This window comes from Pseudonaja textilis, chromosome 2, assembly GCF_049901715.1.
Source record: "Pseudonaja textilis isolate UNSWEBS1 chromosome 2, rPseTex1.2, whole genome shotgun sequence".
Classification (NCBI taxonomy): domain Eukaryota; kingdom Metazoa; phylum Chordata; class Lepidosauria; order Squamata; family Elapidae; genus Pseudonaja; species Pseudonaja textilis.
The window spans coordinates 171,094,891-171,100,890 of NC_141991.1; positions in this window are offsets into that span (position 1 = coordinate 171,094,891).

The following is a 6,000-nucleotide window of genomic DNA, read 5'->3' on the forward strand; positions in this document are numbered from 1 at the left end:
TTTCTATTATTATTACTAGTATTATTTTCACACCGTCTAATAATTCTCACTAGATTTGCTTCTGTTGGTTTGGTACTTTTGATTGGTTAGTTATCCTCTTCCTCCCCGTCTTCATCATCATGATTCAAAGGCCATCCAACACTATAAATTTTATGCTTACAACATAAAAAAAAAAACTTTTTTCCATACATATCTGGAGAAAAAACATATTGTCAATTAAATAGAATTCTACTAAGCGCCAGCTTTTACCAAGGCCGGGAGAACAGCTGGGTTTTCAGATTCTATCATCATCAGAGTAGAAGCCATGCTAATATCTGCAGAGTTGCTGCTCCAGAAAGGAGAGATGGCACACTTCCAGGGACCTGATAGATGACATTATTGAATCAAAGGAACCCAAAGCATACCCACCCAGATCATACATGATGGTGCTGTAATGATACAACATATTTTTTATATCAAACATAAGCATCTTAAATGGCATATCTATCTGGTGTCTGTCTGTCCATCTAGATATCAGTGCCTTCAATTCAGCATTGACTCCTGATGACTGCCAGGACCAGGGCCTCTGGTTTTCTTAACAAGGTTTTTCAGAAGTGGTTTTCCATTGCCTTCCTCCTAGGGCTGAGAGAGAGGGATGGGCCCAAGGCAGGTGTGGGCTTTAAAAAGGTTAGCAAAGGGTTCTCTGCTCGGTTGCTGGGTGGATGTGGCCTAGTTGGCGTCTGCACCACAGCGGTGAGGGGCATTTTTGCCCTCCCTGGGCTCTGGAGGCTTTCCTTGAGCCTCTGGGAGGGCCAAAACAGCCTCCCCGGGCTCCGGAGGCTATCTGGAATCCAGAAACGGGCCCATTTCCGGCCTTCCTGAACTTCCGAGAGGCCTGTTTTCGCCCTCCGTGCATGCCCTGCACTTACCTGAAAAACGGACTGTGTGGGGACTCCTGGGAGGAGTGAGGTGGGGTGGGCAGGCCCAGCCAGGAGTGGGATTTCGGTGTTTTCTGAACTGCACAGAATCTTAGCTGGGGCTCTGCCGAATCCCTGCAAACCCCCAGCAGCCCACCCTTGGCGCAAGGTCATCCAGCTGGCTTTGTGCCTAAGGCTGGAGTAGAATTCATAGTCTTCCTGTTTCTACCCTGGTGCCTTAACCGCTGCCCCAAAGTGCATCTCCTTAACAATATATCTACTCTCCTATATACATATATATATATATATTAAATCAAATACTTTTGGCTGTGAAATTCAATGTGCCTCCAAATATTTCTTTGGATAAAAAGTTGGGTCTCTATTATTCGCAAAGAAGCTGTTTAACGAAGAAGCTGGATTGGAATGATGTGTAAACTGCTGGTAATTCCACTAGAGGTCAGACATCATACAATCAATATGAAAAAGACTTCGGTAAGTGATTGATAGAGATTCATATAAATATACACCTATGATCCAGGGCAGAAGTGACTTTTTATTCTAACTATTTATTATTTTCATCAAACTATGCAAAAATGTTTCATTCTTGAGCTATCTATTCCCAAGTTCTATTGCTGTAACACTTTTCTACTGTGTTCTATTGCTGTAACACTTTTCTTCTTCAAATACACATATACAGACCCATAAAATTCAATATTGTATTCTCTGATGTTATGATCGGTGTGGTCCCTGCAGCCCTCAAACATCCCCCTCCTTATCATATAACCCCATCTATAAATAATGTTGCCTTATTCTACAGCGGAAAAAGAGATGAGGCTGTATATCTTTACATTCATAGAGATGCGTGCCTTCTACTCTTTACTCTCCCAGCATTCTCACTCCCATACCATCAGCCAGAAGATCAAGAATAATCAGGACCAAGTCATGTTAGACGGTGCCAAGTCGTTCATTAAAATAAAAATAAAAAATAAAAAGCACCCCTGCTGAGCACAGTTCTGCTTTCAAAGACTGAGCCAGTATAGCTGAACTGCAGGATGAGAAAATTTAATTTTGCTTCAGAAAACGGAACTCAGCTAGAGACATGATTTCCTGTACAGTGCTTTATTCTCTGTCCGAGTCTTTTGTCCCAAACGGTAGAAGAATGGCTTTTTTGGTGGTCCACCATAACTTGATCATTGCTCATCTTAATTTGCTTCCTCCATGTTGCCAACCTCTTCCCACCAATAAACATCTCCACTGAATGCTCAAATGCTGGAATTAATTTTATTTACTTTACACTGGCTGCTGATTTAGTGGCTTTGTTATCAGTCACATTCATTTGCCTTGCTTTTTACCACCTGTCTCTTCTGCTCAGTCTTAGTGTCAGTCTTTATCTCTGAAATCGCAGGAGAAAAAAGAAAAGAGAGGAGATCAGACAAAGAGAAATAGCTTTGTCAAGGCAAGGGTTCCCCCCTCCCCGGTCCCATAGTTATCTATTTGCTCTTAGTGAATGCTTTTTTTAAAATGAAATATCAACACTCAGTAACCCCAGACTTCTGTTTTCTTAAGACACATGGCTTTTTCTCTGACATCTCGTATAAGCTAACAAATATAAAGAATCTCAGATACAGATTAAAAGAGTTGGAAAGTACCTTGGAGGTCATCTAGTCCAACCCCCACCCCACCCCAACAGGAGACCCTACACAATTTCTGATAGATGGCAGTCCAATCTCTTCTTGAAAGCTTCCAGTGATGAAGCTCCAAAAACTTCTGGAGGCAAGCTATTCCATTAGTTGATTGTTCTCACTAGTGGTGGTGTACAATATTAGCATACTCCAAATCCTAACACCTGATTGGTCCACACGGACCGCGACTGGATTGGCTGACTGAACGGCCGTGATTGGTGCGCTTTGAACCTACCGTGATTGGTCAAGCCAATCGCGGGAGATTCAAAGCGCTGTCATTGGCCGCCGAGTCGCAAGCAATCCCTATATGAGGGGTTGCCGCGGCTCCAAGTGTCCCGTACTGAACCTTAACTAAATAAAGAGCTGAACGTTATTGTTGGTCTCGCGTTTCTTTGGGAACCAATCTACCTGATTAAACAAGTGGGATTCAATTTTTTTTACTACTGGTTCTATGAGCGTGGTTTGGTGGGCATGGCAGGGGAAGGATACTGTAAAATCTCCAGTCAGAGGTGGTATTTGCCAGTTCTCTGAACTACTCAAAATGTCTGCTACCGGTTCTCCAGAACTGGTCAGAACCTGCTAAATACCACCTCTGGTTCTCACTGTCAGAAAATTTCTCCTTATTTCCAGATTTCTCCATATTGCAGATCTGTGGGTGGTTCTACTCTATCGGCTTCCACAGGCCAAAAGCCACCCTTAAACCTTCAAAAGTAGGTGAGACCCAAAGGAAAGCAATCAATTTATTTTAAAGTATCGATGAATTACATATTTACTGTTGAATTACATTGAAAATTGATCGGCGGGGTGCAAATTTGGGGTGGTTTCCGAAGGCCTCAAGGTATCCTGGAGCTTCTAGTTGCTTACCATAGGAATAGGACATTATATAGACAGCCTGATGATCAAAAATTCAGTCATGACACTAGTAAGGATGGGGTAAAGCTAAGGACTACATTAGTTTGGAATAATCTGTCACATTCTATCTCTCTCCTCCTTTCTTCTCCCCGGTGGGTTGCTAGGAAAAGGACATCTTGTCCTTCTCCCAGGTCTGCGTTTACTGCTGTGCCAAAAAGGTTTCTTCTGCATTGTTAAAGCCTCTTCGTATAGTTTGATGGAAAAGAAGTTCTTGGGTTTTGTTTTTTAAGAGAAGAAAACTGCGACAGAATTCTTATAGTTGGAGGAGAACAACCTGGTTCAGTCTTCTGGATGTAGTCGTGGAATCTCCTAGCTATATTCAATCACAGCACTGCCTGTACATTGTATAGTATATAATCATTGTAGGGTGTACAATCGTGTTCCCAGTGCTCTGCAACCTTCCTGGCTTTGCTTTCTTCAGTTAAATTCTGCAGGCTAATCTTATCAGGAAAGGCCTCCCACAAAGCTTTTTCCTATTAAGAAGAGCAGCCAGGGAGGCTGGAAATACGCAACAAAGAAAACAATACAGGTAATCCTTGACTTACACAACAACTGCGCCCCACACTTCTGTGGCTAAGAGAGACACTTGTTAAGTGAGTTTTGCCCCATTGACCTTTCTTGCCACCACTCTTAAGTCAATCACGGCAGTCGTTAAGTTAGTAAGACTGTTGTTAAGTGAATCTGGCTTCCCCCTTCTCAGGAGGTCGTAAAAGGGGATCTCTTGACTCCACGACAGTGCAACCATCATAAGTATAAGTCAGTTACCAAGCGCCTGAATTTTGATCACGTGGCGATGGAGATGCCACAGTGGTCAAAAAAAGGTCATAAGTCACTTTTTTTCCAGTGCCATTGTAACTTCAAATAGTCAGTAAAGGAATTGTTGTTGCAAGTCGAGGATTACCTGTATCTGAATCCTCAGCTACCTTGCAAAAACAGGAAATTCAAAACAGCCACCAACTGACACTGCACCTCCTGTGAGAATGAATTGGGTTTGATTGGTTGAGAGACCAGGCAAGCCTATGACCCTTCCATAGGGAACTGAAGGCTAAAACCAGTGGTGGGATTCAAAAATTTTTACTACTGGTTTTGTGGGCATGGCTTGGTCGGGATGGCAGGGGAAGGATACTCTCAAATCCCCATTCCCTCCCCATCCCACTAACCTGCTTTCCAGCTCTGTTCTCCTGTGAAGGGCAACAAAAGAAGACTCAGCCAATCAGCAGAGAATAGATGGGGTGGGGCCAGTCAGAGGTGGTTCTCCGAACTACTCAAAATTTCTGCTATTGCATGTATATAAAATGGAAGATGGTTTTATGTTTTTATGTATTGTTTGTATATGTTTGTCTTAAAAAAATAAAAACTTTTTTTTTTAAAAAAATTCTGCTACTGGTTCTCCAGAATTGGTCAGAACCTGCTGAATACCGCCTCTGGCTAAACATACAAAGAAGTCCCTTCCCGTAAAAGATACAAGTAAAACCCTTCAGAATGCAGACCTCAGAGTTACAGCTGTTAAAGCTGCAGTTCCTATAAAGGTAACCCTTCTGGCAGAAGCAGCATTCATTTTTTCTCCTCTCCTCTCCTCTCTCCCTCCTCTCTTTCTTTTAAAAGAAAAACCCTAAAGGGTGTTGTCACACTTGCATAAATTCATGCTGGCAGTAGATAATGATCCCCTACAAAAAGCTTATTCACAGTGATTGAACGACCACCCATTTGTTATGGGAGTTCCTCTGAGAGAAAATCCAAAAAACAGATTTACCAGCAAAGCAATTCCTAGCATGAAAATTAAGGAAGATAGAAAATGTCGCTTGCCAAATTGTTCCGTTAAAGATGCGGAAGCCGGGGAGGTTCCAAAGGTGGCACTTTTTGCTTGCATGCAATGTCACAAGTGCTTGTGCTCTGCAGACTTTGGGATGAACACCCTTCGAACAATGCAGGAGAGAATGATTTCCAGAAAAAAAATTGTAGACCACAGGAACCATTTGCGCCTCAGTTTGAGATGCAGGCAACACTCCTCCCCAACAGCCTGTGCCTGACTTCAACAGTGAAGGGATACAGGGCAGAAAACATTCTGGAGCCAAGAAGGCTCCACATCCATTTGCACTATTCAGGGTGACCCTGAGGACACAGATAAACCTCCAAGTGGCCTCAACAACTCTCTAAAAGGATGCAAATGACCAGCTGTCTGCAAGGAAGATAAATCCTTCCATTTCCCACCATCCAGTCAGAGCTGGAGAAGCTTCTTGGATGAGAAGCGAAACGTCTTCAAAGAAAAACAAAGTCCAGTTGCCTCCTGGAAAAAGCACCTTTTTGGAGAAGCGCCTCTAGAGTTAGTCTGAAATTCACAAGTAGATTAATTCTGAAGTTTCTGGTATCAGTTGCTTAAAGATTAATCTCAGGGAAATTGAAAAAAAAAAGATTACAGTGGAAACAATACACACATATATATTTTTGACATGATTACAGGTGTTTGTCTCGCAAGACGAACAAAGCAAGCTTGCCTGATAGAATTTTCA